Consider the following 17,711-nt stretch of genomic DNA (forward strand, 5'->3'; position numbering starts at 1 on the left):
ATGTGACAATCTACAAAATAAAACTGAAGAAAGATTTTTATTTATGAGAGAGGGACAATAACAATCACGATAACAAAATAAGTGATCCTATATTGTGGTTAAATGTAGGAACAAAACGTGTGGCAGGAACTGTCGACACAACTGTTAACACACACGTGAAAGAAGATTTGATTAAATGGAAAGACCATGCTTTTGGCGAGCAAGACTCACCATCATAAAGATGTCAATTCTCCCTGAGTACATTTCTAAATTTAATGTGGTCACAATAAAATACCAACAGCTTTTTTTTTAAACCAGACAAACTGATTCTAAAGTTCATGTGAAAAAATAAAGAAACAAAAACATTCAGGAAAACTCTGAAAAGAAGAGTAACATCAGGGGACCAGCTCTACCAGATATTAAAACATATTAAAAGTCTCAATAAGTGAAGCAGTGCGGAACTGATGCATGAATAACAGGACAGGCCAATCAACCATAATAGAAAGTCCAGAAATAGAAATGAATACACATATGGGAATTCAGTACATGAAAAAACTGGCCTCTAAAATGAGTGGAAGAAATGATTAACTAATAAATGTATTTAGGGTCACTGGTTGGCCGTGTGGAAAAAAGATAAAGTTAGATTCATACCTACACTATATACCAGGATACATTCCAAATGGATCAACGATTGGAAAGCAAAAATAATGCCATAAATATGCTAGAAGAAAACATAATCTTGGAATAGGGACAATGTTTCAAACTGTGACTCAAAACTAGAAAAAATATTAGAGAAAAAAAATGTGGAAAGCCTGAACTATAGTTAGCAATTTTTTATGCTACTACAAAGTAACAAAATCATTAATTGGGAAATGCTGCCTGATATTTGTATTTAGCGAGATGGCCAATTTTCCTAACTTATAAAGTGGTCTTAAGAATCAGCAAGATAAAGAACCCAGCGCTCAGAAGAAAACTAGGCAGGGAGATCCGGCGTTGCGGTGCATGGGTCAAGCTGCCACTTGCAACACTGGCATTCCATATTGGAATGCTGCCCCAGTCTGCTCTGCTTGTGATCCAGCTCCCTGTTGTTGCATTGGCAAGGCATCAGAACATGGTCCAAGTGATTGGGTCCCTGCCACCCAAGTGGAAGATTCAGATGGGCTACTGTGGGTTTCACTGTAGCCCAACTTTGCCTGTTGCAACCATGTGTGGAGCACACCAATGGATGGGCGATGTCTCTTCTCTTTCTCTTTCCCCCTGCCTCCCTCCTTTTGTGACTCTACCTTTCAAGTAAATAAATCTTTGAAAAAAAACAAAAATAGGCAAAGGATATAAAACTTTGGTTCACAGAAAAAGGCTCTACTTCATGCATAGCAGTAGACATGCAGATTAAAGCCAAGATACCACTTCCTACCCATCAGCATGATTAAAAAAAAAAATCAAGGAATTTTTTTTTACAATATGGTCTGTTGGTAGATTATAGATTGATATGGTTCCCATGGAGGGCAATTTGGCAAACAGGTATTCAAACTTTGTGTTCTCTGAGCTAGCAATTCCACTTTTATGATTTAATTCAAAAGGTAGATATATACACAAGGAAAGTTACGTTTGCAGAGTTCTTTGAAATAGCTATAACTAATAAACAAGTCATATCTCCATCAGTAGGGGAATGGTTAAACAAAACATGGTACATTCATTATTTCTACATAAACCTATACAGAAGAATGGAGAAACCCTCAATACACAGACATTGGAAGATCTTCAGGATGCACTGCTAGATGAAAAACCTGGTGTACATGCTGGATGGCCATATTTGTAAACAGAGAGAAGTATTGATTGCTGTATTTACTTGAGTGTACATAAAAATATCTATGTGGGATGGGGATGGATGTGGAAGGGACACTTTCTGTTTTATACCTTTAAATTTTGCTTTTATGAGTGTTCCATTATTTTTTCACTTGTAAGTGAAGAAAATGTAATGCTGATAAAGAAGGTTAGATAAATAGAGCAAAGTATCACAATAGAGAGCCTAGAACAGATTTCTATTTATATGGAAACTTACAGCATTCATTAGGGAAAAATACTGAAAACAAATCACACTTTTAACTCAGTGGAAGAATAGGCAAAGACTTACAGAAGATTATCTTTATGGCCTCAAGATAGCAAAGGATTTCTTTCAAAGATTTTATAAGATTTATTTATTTACTTGAAAGACAGAGTTACAGAGAAAAACAGAGGAAGAGAAAGAGAGAAAGATAGAGATAGAGAGAAAGAAATATCCCAACCACTGGTTGGTTCGTTCTCCAGATGGCCACAACAGTTGGGGTGAGAATAACACAATCAGGAGCCAAGAGTATCTTGAGTTCTCCCACAGGGATGCAGGGGTCCAAGTACTTGGGTCAATCTCCCACTGCTTTCCCATTCGCAGGAACTTGGGTCAGAAATGGAGCAGCCAGAACTCGAATACTGGTGTCTATATGGGCTGCCCGTATTGCAGGCAGTTGCCTAAGCCTCTATGCCACAACGCTGACCCAAAATTAAAAAAAAAAAAAAATTCTGAAAGCAAAGATAGAAAGCCTCCATCTATTAGTTCATGCCCCAAATTCCCATGATAGCTAGAATTGTGCTGGAAGCCAGGTCTCCCATGACAGTGACAACGGTCCATCCAGTCACTAAGCTGGCACCACTGCTTCCCACTAGCAGGCAGCTGGAATCAGAAGCTGGAGACAGACCTCAAACCCAGTCACTCTGCCATGAGACATGAGACTGCTAAACAAATGGTTGATGCTAAAAGGATTTCTGAAACAATTCACACACACACACACACACACACACACACACACTAAACAAGAATGGAAAGACATGAATAGATGTGGTTATATTAAAATTTAAACATTTACATGCATCAAAAGATACTACAAACTCTGTAAAAAAGAAAAGTTGCAGAATAGGAGAGAATATTGACAATGCATATAGCCAAAAAGTTATTAGTAACCAGAATATACTTACCACAGGGGCTGGTGTTGTGGTGTACCTGGTGAAGCCACTGCCTGCAATGCTGGCACCCCTTTTGGGGGCCAGTTCCCGTCCCTGCTCCCTAGTTTGGTCCAAGTCCTTGCTGATGGCCTGGAAGAAGCAGCTGAGGCTCCTGACCCACGTGAAAGACCCAGATGAAGCTTTTGGCTTCTTGCTTTGGCCTAACTCTGACTTTGAAATAAGTAAATAAATCTTTAAAAAGAGACTATTTTATGCACCTATCAGATTGTTAAAATGTGAGTCTGACAGTCTTGTGTATTGAAGAGATTGTGACACTCAAACGGGAGTGTGAACCTATAGCACTACATCAATCAGCAAGTTGGTTATGTCTCATAAAGACAGGCAAATCCATTTTATGCATATGTGGAATTCTCATCCAAAGAAGCATGTGCCATAGTATTCCTTGTGACATTGTTTAAATGAGGAAAAAAATCATGCAGCTCAATGTCTAGAATAGAATTCATGAACAAGTTGTGGTATAACAGTACATTAGAAGGTACTCTCTACATGGGGGAAAAGCAAACAAACAATACAGAGCTACTTGGAGCAGAGTAGGGTAATCACACAGTCTGTATTGAGCCAAGCAAAACCAAAACAGGAAAGCAAATCACAGAGTATCTACAGCAAGATGACACTGCATCACGTTTACACTGCTATGAACTCAGCATGCAGGAGGGGCCTGTGTCCTGTGGGGTGGAGCTGAGCAGGAGAGGGATAGCACTGGGGTGCCATGAGCGCTACTGCACTGGCGCAGGAATGGGGCTAGAGAAAGATCTGAGAGAAGCCAGCAGAGCTGTTCAGTGTGTTTTCTAATCGGGAGGTGGATGAGGATGGCTCATGTTCTCTCTATTCCTCTGGTCTCAGAAGTATGATTGTAACAGACAGTGTTCATTCACACTTGCAATACCTGACAAGAAAACAGAGTGCCCAATTCTTCCCTCACCCCCATCCTAGTGGCAACAGAAATTATAAAATACTCAGAATGAATTTACTAAGTATGTCTGAGAATTTTATTAAAAAGGTAAGACTTTAGTAAAAGCCTATAAAAGACCTCAGTGAAAGAACAGAAACATCACACAGATGTCTAGCATGGCTGTTAGTTCTCCCCAAGTTGGTCTCAACACTCAGTGTTGCCCCAAATGAGACTCCTTTCCTTCCTCCCCAGCCCTGGCCTTTGATGTAGACGGTGGGTGTCTCATTTCATGAACAAACATCTGCAAAGAGCAGAACACACCCAGCTTTGATGGGATTTTGTGATGGTTCAACCCAGCACCTCATCATATGGCTCCTGGCACTTCCACTTTGTTGGAGACTTGGGGAAAGCCAGGGTCCTGAGAAGGCTAGTGGAACAAACAGCCATTTCTTCATCAAGGGTGGCTGTGTGAGATGGGCATGTTGGGGGTTCATCCTGCTCAGTTTCTACAGGGAAAAGGTAGGCAATTCCTGCGGGTGTGTGCCAAGTCAGTGGCTGAGCCAGGGCCAGAGGAGGTAGGAGGAAGGCCATGAAAGGGCAATCAAGAAGGAAGGGAAAGAGGAAGGGAGAGAGTGGGGCAAGGCAGGCACTGTGTGTCTACCTGCAACCTCCCCTGAGAGGAAGCAGCTTCCTCACCCGCTGTCCAGGACACCCTCTGCCTTACTGGTCAGTCTCCATGGAGCTGTTGCATTTTCTGAATCTAGCAGGTTCCTTTGCTAGATGGGCATGTCCTATTCTGACCACATCTCTCTGGTTTTGTTCCTGAATGGCCCAGCTTGTGAGGTCAGTTGGTGGAGTCTCTGGGAAAGAAGGTTTGTGAGACACACGGAAGACAGTGAGGAAGATCCCGTCCATGTGGAGTGCTGCAATGGGGTTCTGATGAGGGCAGAGTTATCTGGCTCACCCCTAAACATGGTGGGGAGAAGTAGGTCATTCCAGGCAAAAAACAGAGTGAGGGAGGGAAGAATGAGACTGGGTCCCACAGGTCTTCTGGCTAACCTTTTTTCATAGTATCTTTGCTGAAAGCATGGGGTCATGATATATTGGGGGTGAGGGATAAGGAATTTGACCAAGAGTTGGGGATTTTTGTTCAGCACATCCAGTAGGATTGTCACTAACACTGGATTGAGCAAGCCAAGGACGGAGTCCAAGTTTGGGGCCTCATTGAGAAGGCAATTCAGAGACCTGGCTTAAGTTTGATCAAGGCGAGTCTTTGTTATTTTGGCCAGGAAAGGATCTGGGAGTCTGGTAAGAGACGAATGTATGGGCACTGCTTAGAACTAAATCCTCCAGTGGTTCAAGGGCCATCTCCTGGTGAGATACTGACTTCCAGCGGAACAAAACCGTTAGGGGGCAGATTCAGCAGGGTTCCAAGTCAAGGGGTGCTCTCCACCTGTTGTTCTAGGCAACTCCCTGTGGTCATGTCACCTGCTCATCAGTGGATATGGGTGTATCTACATTTACAGTGTGTTGGAGGTGAGGTTGAAGATTGCCTGATTGATACAAGCCGTCCCGGGTGTGGGAACAGAATTGAAGATGTAGAAGAAGTCCTTCACACCCCGTGATGCTGGGAATGGCCCCTCACTATGGTGCATGGGAAGGTAAACTAGGACACAGGAAGGGCCTCAGTTTCCCTCTGGAGTCCTATTCCATAGTGTTTAGTGGTTTTTTAAGAAACTGTGAGGTTCCAGAGGAGGAAAATCATGTTTGGAGAGGTGAAGTCACATGTTAAGAAAATGTAATAGCTGTTTGGGGCCAATGGTGATGAAGTCAACAGTTGAACCTAGACATACCAATGGCAGAACTGGCTCTTCTTGCTACTGTTCTACAGGGCCTTGTGCTGAAATTGCACAACATATAGTAATATTAGGAGTATGGTCAGAAAAAGAGGAGTTGAGAATTCAGGGGAGAAGCTGGAGCCAGTGATAGGAACATGGAGTAGAACCCTGGGACTGTGTGAGTGGGACTCTCTGAAGTGGTCCTTTCCAGGATCCTCTTTGGACCACTGACCATCCTGGGACATGGGGCTGCCTGTGCGATCTCCATGTCCTCCTCCCAGATGGCTCCTGAGTTCTCTGGAAAAATCAATTCTTTATATCAAAGTCAGTGGCCCCCTCGCCATCCACTTCACAAATGACAGCACCTCTTGGGGTGTTGGTCTTGGCACTGCTCCAACCCTTCATCAGGCATGCACATATGTGACCCCCACACTGAACTTGTATGGTGCAGGGTCTGACTTCCTCAATGTGGGCAAGGGGTCAAGACCAGTCATTATGTCCATGCCAAGGAGGGGCAGTCAGTCTCAGGGGTGTACATTCAGGGCTACAGAGGAGCACCCCAGGGCAGACAGACCCCCTGATTCCCAGAGCTCCTGGGGAAAAAGGTGGCTGGGAGAGGAAAGCTGGTCCTGGAAGATCATGGGGTCTGGGAGCCTCTGCTGAAACCTCATTGACAGCTGGCCCTGAAACCCAGCCTTGTTGATTTCTCATTGACTAATGCTGTACGTCATTGAACAGAAGCTTTCTGTTAAATCAAAACAGATGAGGTTTTAAAAATAATTCTAATTGATTCCATCCCTAGAGTTCGGATCAGCAGCTCTCGGACCCAGCCAAGAGGGAGGAGCCATGTGTGTGCGGGAGCATGTGTACGTGCAGGTGTGTATGGGCAGATCGTGCGGTGGTGTGTCAGACACCTCCGGCATGTCTCTCTTCCTGCACTGCCACTTTGGTTTCATGCAAGCTCCAGCTTTCCCTAGGAGCTGAGCTTCCATCAGCACCATTTAAACAAAGGCTGCTGTTCTGAGAGGTTGAAAATCTTGGCCAAGATCAGAAAGCTAGGAGAAGTAGAGTCAGGGCTTGGTCCTGGTCCTTCCTGACTTGGAGCCTCAGTTCTGAGTGACATGGAATATCATGGGATCAGGAAAGGAGCAAGACTGTGGGTGAGAGTCCCTGGGCCTGAATGACCAGGCAAGGGACCTGAGAAGTATGCAATCCCAGTAAGAGCGGTGGCAGGTAATGCCTGGTAAAGCACTTGCTGCAAGCCAGGCACTGCCATTGGTGATATATGAGGGAATCCTCACTCTGTTTCCAGTTGTTATTTCTGTTTTTCAGAGAAGGTAAGGTATTGGCTGCTCCATTTTCTATCCAGCTCTCATCTTATGGCCTGGAAAAGCAGTGGAGAGTGGTCCAAGTCTTTAGGCCCCTATAATCATGTGGGAGACTGGGAAGAAGCTGCTGGCTGCTGGCTGCTGGCTGCTGGCTGCTGGCTGCTGGCTCCTGGCTTTGGATCAGCTCAGCTCTAGCTGTGCTGTCATTTGGGGAGTGAACCAGTAGATAGAAGACCTTTTCTCTATCTCTCCTTGTTTCTCTGTAAAATCTATCTTTCAAATAAAAACAAATAAATCTTAAAAAAAGAAAACAGAATTCTCCAGTGTTGTCTAAGAAGTGTTTCTGCCTCCCAGGTCCTTGTTTCTTAGCGGGCGTTCCCTCCCCTGTGCGTGCCATCGTGGGATGCAGGGAGAAGCACACCTGTTCCTGCAGAACACTTGGATTGCATCACCTCTGTCACAGGGAGGGGCAGCAGCTGCCTTCACCCATTTGTTTCTTCAACACCTTCTGCTTGGTCCAGCCCAGCTTCAGGTATTCAGAGCAGAGAGCAAGACAGGGGAGATACCTCTCATTGGGGCTATCTGGGTCTCAGGACATCAGGACGACTCTGACTGGCTGCTGAATGGCTGCTTTTGAGACAGGTGGAGAAAGGAAGAGGCACTTACAAAGATAAGCAGAGTTGCCCCTGGCTCTGGCAGAGGAATAGCTCCCTCAAACACATCACTGTGTTTCAGGACAAGAGACAAGGTTGGGTGGCTGGTGTGTGCGGATGAGGGCACAGGCAGCTGTCCAGGTGTTATTCACGTGGGCCCGGCCTCTTGTTTGTTGGCTCCACACCTCCCCACTCCTTGTATGAACCAAGGCTGCCAGGGCTTCTGTTGAGCTCAAGTCTGAGTGGACCCTATGATGGGCTCTGGAGAGATGAGACCATCACCTGGAAAGCACCTGGGAGCAGATCTGGAAGGAATGGAACTTGTGGCGCAGTGTGTACCCAGGATCCTTGGGGTCAGGGTTTGAGCTGCCAGGTACTTGGCGTGACCAGGGTCACACCAGCCCTGGGATCCCAAAGCTTCGTATTCAAGCTGCAGAGCTGATGTCACCACTTCAGCCTGGTGTTAACCCGGACATAGGTGAGCCCTTTCCTTCCCCGTGTGCCTATGATGCCCTCTGCCTGCCTCAGGGGTGCTGCAGGGGCAGGGAGGATGCCTCCCTCACACTTCTCAGCACAGGCGGTCAAGGCAGCGGGAGTTGACCTGCCCAGGAATGACTGCATAAGGGAACTGAGGCTGTAGACTGGATCCTGCGGGGCTAATACAGAGAAGGGAACCCCCTGGTGGGCAGAGACTCTGTCCTGGCAAGCTCCAGTCCTTGCAGCTGTTTCTGGGGCTTTCTGAGTAGTTCGGGGGCTGCTTGTCTGGTCACCCCTTACTCCAGTCCTTGAGTCAGGAACGCAGGGATGAAGTGAACTGGGAGTTTGGGAGGGGAGGGGATTGTAAAGATGAAAGATAAACGCTGGAAAATTAGGCACTGACCCACGGGCTCGCCAGGGAGACGGGGAAATCCGAGCCATGCTCATGGAAAATCTATAACCAGAGCAGGCTGCGCAGCACCGCCCGGAAAAGCAGATGAGGGCAGCTGTAAAATGTGACCCTTTGCGCTAGCCAGCCCTGGCCGCACACTATTTTTAAATGCCAGTATTATTCTAAGGCATTCCTCCCCCTCTAAACACTGCCCTCTGGCCCCGTGAGCAATGTGATCAGGGACAAGTCGCTTGACGTCCTGGGCTTCTACCTCCCGAATCCAGGGGTTTGGTCATCTCCCTTCCTGTCACCCAGTTTGGGTCCACTGGGCTAAGGAGAGAGGGCTTTTGCTGGAACAATCTGGAACTCTCACCTTCACTTTTTATCTTGCAGGGAAAGAGAGCGAGCACAAGCGTTAGAGCTAGCCCCAAAGTTCTGACTTCCAGGGCTGTCTAACCTTGGACACTGTCATGTGTAAGGGAGACATCTTCAGTGTCATCTGAAACACCTGTGCCCCCTGTCTGCAGGGGGAAGCCCTGCCAGGTACACTCTTACTCTTTCCTCCTGTGGGCACCTACTTGCTGCCAAGCTTTGTCCAGGGGATGGCACAGGCTGGAAGGCGGGGAGGGACAGCGATGTACAAACAGCAACCACAGTCTATGAAGTGAAAGTGGGGCTTCTGGGATCAGGTTGGGGACAGCAGGGCTTCCTCCAGGAAGTAGTGTCTGAGATTCTGCAAAGGGAACATGGGCTCCCAGGAGAGGAAGCTAAAAGAGGCCTGCTTTGCAAGCTAAGCTCTTAGAAGCTTTGGGTGCAGCAGGTGCCACCTGCTGGGGTGGGGTACTTCTGGGCTCAGTGGATGCTGTGGGGCATTTTCCCTGCAGGGAAGTGCCGGTTGATTTGTTGTTTTCCCTCCCGAGAGGTCCCAGTTTGTCCCAGGGCAGCTGTTTCAGGGACAACACAGTCCTCAGCATGGGCCTCTATTCATTTCCAACCTCACACTGCCTCCGGGGCCTTGAGCCTGGTTATGTCAAAGGCAGCAATGGGGGCATCCAGGGGACCTCCACTTAGGTGATTTCCCTCTCAACTGTATGCTTTTAACTAACTAACTAACTAACTAACTAATCTGCTCCTGATCATGAAAATACAAGGAAGGGTGTGACTTGATCACGCAACCAACACCAGGTTCTCATGATTTGCTGAAAATTAGCTTGGGGGCTGCTTTGTAGAGCACATAGACCATCACAGGAGCCAGACACGGGCATCAGGAACTACGGTCATTGTCATCGCCTCACTTAATGCTGTGCATGAGGGCTACTGAGTGGCTACCATATGCCAGGTTTTTGTTATTTTTTTAAGCTTTATTTATTTACTTGAATTACAGAGAGAGAAACACACACACACACACACACACACACACACACATCCCCCAACACATAGGAAGATCTTCCATCTACTTGTTCACTCCCCAACTGGCTACAACAGACAGTGTTGGGCCAGGCCCAAGCCAGGAGCCCAGAGCTGGGAGCCAGGAGTCAGGAACCAGGATCTTCTGGGTCTTCCACGTAAGGCAGCAGAGCCCAAACCCTTAGGCTACCCCACTGCTTTCCCAGATGCATTACCAGAAGCTGGATGGGAAGTGGAGCAACCAGAACTTGAAGCAGAGCCTATAGAGACGTCAGCTGTGAGCTGGCCTTTACTCTTCACCCCAATCCCACGGGACAGGTAATGCTGCCAACCCTGTATTCAGGCAGTGTCCAGTGTGGGGAATCATGGTGGAGAGCCACTTCTTGCTGAGAGTTGGGGAATGCACTGTGAGGCACTTGAGGGTGAAGGTGAGGAGGACAGCCCACGTAGAGAGAACAGCATTTATGGGGCCCATGTGTGGCTCAACAGGCTAACCCTTTACCTACAAGTGCCATCATCCCATATAGGTTCCAATTCATGTCCCGGCTGCTCCACTTCTTCTTCTTTTTTTTTTTTTTTTACATTTTATTATTATTATTATCATTTTATGATACAATTCCATAGGCTCCTGGCATTTGCCTTATCCCCTCCCCAATATTCCCTCCCCCCCCCCACTTAGTTCCTCTATATCATTACTAAAATATAGTTCTCCATACACAGTCATATGTCCATCCCTGCAGGCATGGACAATGGCAGAGAGTCCAGAATCCTATTGTCAAGATAGTGTGCAGTTTCATTGTAAGTCCATCTTTGTCTGGAAGCAGAAATGCATACTACATTGTATCCTCACATCTGGATATTAGTCTCCATTTCACAGCTACTATACATCCCCTTAAATGAAAAGTCATAATACAAAATCAACAATAGGAAGAAAAATAGAAATTTACAATGCCATGAAGTAAAATGACATGTTACTAGATATGACAGTCTCCATTACACAGCTACTATACATCCCACTTCTGATTCAGCTTCCTGATGATGGCCTGGGAAAACAGTGCAAGCTATCTCAAGTGTTCGTGGGTCTCTGTGTTCACGTGGGAAACTTGGAAGAAACTCCTGGCTCCTGGCTTTGGATCCGCTCAACTCCAGCCATTGCAGCCATTTAGAGAGTAAATTGGCAGCTGGAAGATCTTTCTCTCTGCCTCTCCTTCTCTCTGTAGTTCTATCTTTCAAATAAAAATAAAACGAATCTTAAAAAAACAAAAACAAAAACCGGCATTTAGGAAGGCTTGGGAGGGGGACAGGGTTGGATTTGGGAGGGACACAGGGTAGTCAACAGTACCAGGGGCCTGGGCTGGGGGTGTCTGTGATCTTGGGGAATCTTGCAGCAGTGGCTTTGCAGGGTCCTCTCACAAGCAATGTGCTTGCCACTATCCTGTCCTAGAATGGGTCTTCTTGGCTGTGGTGTGAGACGAGGAAAAGCAGGCTTCTTGGCATGACAGCACTGAGGGTCATGCAAATACTGCAGGAATGTGTGTGTGCAGGCGGGGGTGTGTGACTGTGGTGGCATGGCGTTCGTGTCTAAACTGTGGGGTTCATGTGTCCGTCAATTCCCAGGGGCTCTGTGAGCTCCTGGAGTGTGCTTGCGTGAGGGCTATTCCCACCCAGCTGGTGTGAGATATGCCTTGGGTAGCTCTCTAGGTAAACATTCAATAATGTAATTTGGAAGCCAGGTCCCCAAGGCCCTGCTGTGTGGCCGGGCAGCTGGCAGCGGGTGGCCGGATTAAGATATTAACGCATTAATGCCATATCAAAGCTCAGTGCCCTGGGCCAGTGACAGCTCCCTGACTGCTCCAGCACTCTTGGCCTCACAGTCCGCAGCCCCCGCGTGTGCCCCACAGAGTCACAAGGAGGCCTTGTGTTCAGAGCCTTCAGCTCTGCAGACATGAGCTCATGCCTGCTGGGCCCTGCGGGAGGAGGTGGGTGGCCTACCCGGACGCCGGGCTGCCCTTGTCCCCTCGCAGGGCCTAGGTGGTGGGTGAATGGAAGGTGGGCATTGGGTCTGAGCTAGTCTTTTGATGTGGTACAAGCAAGCAGGCACTCACATGTGTTGAATAAAAATATGACTGAATCTCTTTCCAGAATTTTCTTGAAATGCCTCAACAGCATGGGCCAGGGTCCTCTCTTATCTTGATATTCCCAGTGCCTAATGGTACTTGGCATACAGCTGTTGCTCAATTATTATGTATTGACTGAATAGACTGATAACAGAGAGAAGAGGACTGGCCTGGAGGCTGGAAGACTCAAACTTGAGGCCCGATTCTTGCCTTTAATCTCTTTGGTGGCCCTCAAGGAGGCCTGTACCTCCCTGAGGCCACAGCTCACCTTCAGATCCCTAGAGTCAGACTGTGGTTATGTGAGGTGGGGTTGGGGGCTAGGGAGGGCTGAATCTGACTGCTGAAAGCAGTTTGGGATCTTGATGAAAATCCCTGTGGGGGATAAAGGGAGACCCACAGGACCAGAAGAGCCAGGAGCCAGCACTGAGATTCCTGTACAGGGGACAAGTGCTGTGGCACAGCATGTTAAGTAGCTGCTCAGGATGTCAGCTGCCGGTATTGGAGCACTGATGTCAATCTTGGCTGCTCCAATTCCTATCCCTGCTAATGTGTCCAGGAAAGCACAACAATGGCACAAATACCTGGGCACCTGCCAGCCACCTGAGAGACCAGATGGAATTCCAGGTTCCTGGCTTTGGCATGGCCCAGACATGGCTGTTGTGGGCATTTTTGGAGGGAACCAGCCGAGGGGAGCTCACCCTCTGTCTCTCTCTTCCTTTCTATCTTTCAAATTTGAAAAAAAAAAAATGATTTCTATCCAGTAGATGGGTTAAGAGGGGTTGGAGCACAGGGCTTGGACTGGGTTTTATCTGAGGCTGGTCCATCTCCAAGACCAGTTAGCCTGACTTTTCATTTCACAGCTGTGCTGCCTGAAGCCCAGAGATAAGGAATATGGTCAAGACTGGCCAGAAAGGCGGCATTCACATGATGCGTGGAATAGTCCCTGAGCCAAGGCTCGCTCCTGTCCTCACATCTGGATGCCATGGAGAAGGGACCCTTTTTTTTCAATGCTATTTCATGAATTTCAAAGGAAGGCAAGTTCCACCATGCATTCTGGTTCCAGAAAGGTTGGAGTCCACCTGAGGTTTTCTCATGCTATCCATTTTCCATGAGTTTTCTGAGCATCCTTGCCTACAAGAAAGAGGATGGAGAGAGAACAAGGCTGGCCCACATCCCAGAAGAGGGATTAACTTGACCTTTTTGCTCAGGGCCAGCAAGTGCAGCAACATTTTGTGACAGCCAGGCTGGGAAACGATGGCCAGTCTTGTCTATGGTCACGGTGCCTTGGGGAATATTAGGACTGGTGACAGCAATCAAATTGGTCTCAGCTGAAGCTCTCACTGTACACCTATGCTATAGGACATGCTCTCATAAACCTCACTTATTTCCCAGGGTTGCCATGTAAGGTAGCCAGTGAGGGCTCCCCGTGCAGGCTCCCAAGTTCAGGTGGGGAGCAGGGAGTGGGCTTGCTGACCACTTGATGAGCTGTGATCACATGAGCCCGACAGGTGGCCCCTTGGGGGGGATACAGTCCTGTTAGTCTACTGCATCATTCCCAGAAGGGCCTCTGCTAGCCCTGCATCTAAGTTTAATCTTGGTTAAGGTGCTTGAGGACTGATGCTGACTTCGGCTGCACAGCATGCTTGACTCCTCTGGCCTCCAAGGGTGCTGTTGGGACATAGCCAGGAATCTGTCACTCACATCTACTGCCCAGCCCAAGGGGGAGTTGCATCCAACCAGCAAGGGAGTAACTCAAGAAGGCCCCTCTCTGCCTCTTGATTTTCAAGGTTGAGAGTTCCTTGCTGGTTATAGCTTGAGGTTGCCCGCAGTTACAGAAGCAGACCACAGAGTTACCTCTTCGGCTTGGATTTTTTTTCCACTCAGCTCAACTTCAAGTCCATTCAGCTTGACTCAAAGCAATGGAAACTGACTCATCTCCTTTTCATGTAAGACAAATCTCCAACCAGCCCAACCCACACTAAACAGTACACATGCAACAGAATGTAACTCCAGCCAGTTGACTGGATTCTAATGACCCATCTCAGCTCATTGCTATACAACTCTCATTCTGTACAGGAAAGCTAGTGAGAGCAAGAACATGAAGAAGGGACACTTGCCTGGGTCCAAGGGCTCCCTGGGCCTGGAACTCTGTGAGACAGATGATAGCAGTGATGGGTGTCATTGCCACGCTGTCTTGTGGGGCTAGGAAGGCCACCATGTCCATCTCTAGCTGCCTGCACCTGTACCAGCTGAGGCTCCTGCTACCTAGAAGAACACCAATTCCAGGACAAGAATCCTGGAAGAAAACTGCTGAGTTCCACCAAGAGCCCCAAGCATCAGCTCCCTGCTGGGGCCCTTGCATGTCTCTCAGGAGGGCTTCATGGGAGCCAGGTTCCGGCCCCCATCCCAAAGCCTCTTATGGAGCAACCTTGAGTTTCCCCGTGGTGCAGGGGATGGGGGTGGAGGGAAAGATGAGGTTACCTTCCCTTTGCTGGGGCTTCAAACAAGCAGGCAAGAAGTGCCCTAGAGCAGATAGGGACCGGAACACCATGCAAGGCTTTGTCCTGCGTCCAGGCCCTGCTGCTGCCTGCGAGGTCTGTGTAGCCTGGGGTAGGCTACACAGGTGCCCCAAATGCTGCACAGACCTCAGTCTCCACACCTGCCAAATGCACCTATCCCATGTCATTGTGCATATCTGGTTTGGTACCTGAATTCTACTCCAAGCACAGCGGCAGATGCGCTTGGCACCAGCAGCGGATGACGGTGGACTGGAGAACCTACCTGCCTAACCAACAGCTGAAGGGAGGCCAAGAATGGGCTAAGGAGCTGGCGGCCCTGGCGGCATCTCAACTTTTCTGCCTCTAGCTGCACGTTGTTCTCCTAGTCTCTAGGCCATAGCACTGGTGGAGTTGTTACAGTCTGAGCATAGCAAACATTCAATAGGTGCCTTTACCACAGCCTGTGCTCCCAGCCTAGGTGGCCCCTAAAGCCCTCCTCTTCTCTGAGCTTTGTGATCCACCTGCAGAGCAGGGGTGTGGCACCCGCAAGCCCACTATCCCAGTACTCTAGGATTTTCACAGCCCTGAGCCTTAGGATTTGGGCTTGGGGGTAGTTTTTGGATATACTGGAGCAAGGCCCAGTACATCCCTAAAGTCCTCGCCTGCCCCTCCACCCTCGCCTGGGGCTGCCATGGGAACCAGGCGAGGAGGGCAGCAGCTTGTGATAAATATGCATGAATGGGCTGTGGTCATGGCCCCTCCTCAGGTCCATTTGGGGCACCTCAGTGAGCTAATTGAGGGCAGCCATTGTCCCTGGACTCCCACCGCCTGGGCCCCGTTTTCACATTCAAGTGCCTAGCCCAGGTTTAAAGTGGCCGAGTGGCGGGTGCTATTTTATCCAACAAAAGCCCCTGGAGAGGCTGGATGGAGAACTCCGGGGGCCAGCCCATTGCTGTCCTGGGCCAGGGGAGGGGGCCATACCAGGCCACCTGATTGCAATTGAGGCAGAGGCGGCCGGCTGGGCACAATGGGTGCTCAAGAGGCCTGTTCAGACTCGGGGATGAATAGCATGGACGCTTTCCCTCCAAGCCCCCATTCGAACCCGGTATAATTTGCTCCTGAATGAAGGTGGCTTGGGGCAGACCCTCCAGGATGAGAAGGGGATAGAGAGAAAGCCACATACCCTTTGAAACCCACCCCTAAGACCCTGCCCCATACCTCCTCCATGGCCAGGAAGATGTGCATTGAGCTCCCTGGGTGGGGGAGGTCATAGAAGGAGAGGCAGAGTGTGATGGGGACTTGGGGTACCTCATCCCACCACAGCTCCCATCACAAGAGGTGCTCAGCTAATGCACAAAAAGGGAGAGAACACACATGGTGCTGATGGCTGGGACCTGTGGCCTGGCTGCAGAGTGGCAAGAGCAGGGAGGAGAGGGCTTGCCCACTCTCGCTCCATCCCCCATTGGAACACAGCCCTCGTCCCAATGCCAGGCACCCGCAGGGGAGGGCGCAGGTCATGTGGTTCAGCGACAAAGATGCTGTGCCCAGAAGCTGGGATGACTTGATTAGGAGCAGGAACCAGGGCTCGAAGTGGTGTTAGGCTGCTGCCTGTGATTTTAGTAGCCCATGATCAGAGTAACAGGTTCAAATCCCAGCTGCTTGCTTCTGATCTAGCTCTCTGCTAGTGCATTTGGGAAAGTGACAGAAGATGACCAGAGTATTTGGGCTTGTGGCACTCACATGGGATACTAAGATGGAGCTCCAGGCTCCTGGCTTTGGCCTGGTCCATCCCTGGCTGTTTAGGGCTTATAGGGAATGAACTGGAGGATGGGAGATATTGCGTGCACTCTCTTTCTCTCTCCCTGTTTTCCTTTCCCTTTCTCTTTCCCTCTCCCATGTCTCCCTCTCTCTCACTATCCCTCTGCCTTTCAAGGCAGCTGGCCACAGCAGCAAAGCTTCGGACTTTGGAGGCATTAGCTGTGGCTGTGAACTCCACTGGGCAGACAGAGTCAAGGGCAGTTCCCGCGGAACTGTCTGCACCTAGAGATGAGATGGAAAAGTTTATGCAGAGAGCAGACAGAGGCCTGGAGCAAGCAACAGGCTGAATCCAGGGTGCCCACTGTTCCCCAATCTTCCTTCACAAGCACCATGTGACACGGTATCATTTTACAGATGAAGACACTAGGCCTAGCCAGTCACATGACTTGCCCAAAGCAACAGAATGACATCTGGCACAGACGGTCAGAAGCCAGGGGTGTCTTTACTGTTTTAGGCTTGGAGGAGAGACACAGCCTGAGAACTCCGCATGCCCCGTCTTTCATGGACACAAGGCCAGGCCAGGCCAGAGCAGAGCTGTAGGGATAGGCAACAGAGAGAGCTGGGCAGACCTCCAAGAGGAGGTGGCCCCTGGGGCTATAGGCACAGCTGGGAATAGTACACCCACCTTGGGGTAGGATGAAGAAGAGAAGGAACTGGCAGGAATGACCGACAGCTAATGGGACAGGTGGGCAAGAACCACTGTCATGGTCACCACTCAGCCCAACAAGCCCTGCCAGGCAATCCCAACTCCGTGCAGTCTGGGCACTCCTTCCTCTGGCATCTTGCCATCTTCTCCCTCCCTTTCTTCCTCCCCGCCCCTCCCTTCCATCCAGCATTTGTGCCAAGTCCTGGATGGGCACTCGGGATAGCTAAGATGTGAATGTCTCTGCTTTTAAGGATAGCATAGTCTGAGCAGGCAGGTGTGGAACAGACAAAGGAGAGCACTGGGACATCCTCAAGTGGAAGGTGTGGTCGTCTCTAGGGCCAGAACCTCGCTCCACATGTGTTTACCTTACTTCCTGCTTCTTTCTTTGGAAGTTGTATCCTGGGCCCGGGGAGGGCATGGCTTTGTAGGAACATGCTTCTGCCATAATCAGCCACTTCTTATGCTCCTTGCAACCTGGACACAGTACCACAATGAGGGAGGCTGCCATGTTGCATTATGGACCTGCCCAGGGCCATCCATCCAGTCAGGTGAGGCACCTGCTGTGTCACTGGGCCTGTCCTCCCAGGGTCCTCACCAACCATGTGCATCC

The sequence above is a fragment of the Ochotona princeps genome, chromosome 2 (genome assembly GCF_030435755.1).
Source record: "Ochotona princeps isolate mOchPri1 chromosome 2, mOchPri1.hap1, whole genome shotgun sequence".
Taxonomy (NCBI): domain Eukaryota; kingdom Metazoa; phylum Chordata; class Mammalia; order Lagomorpha; family Ochotonidae; genus Ochotona; species Ochotona princeps.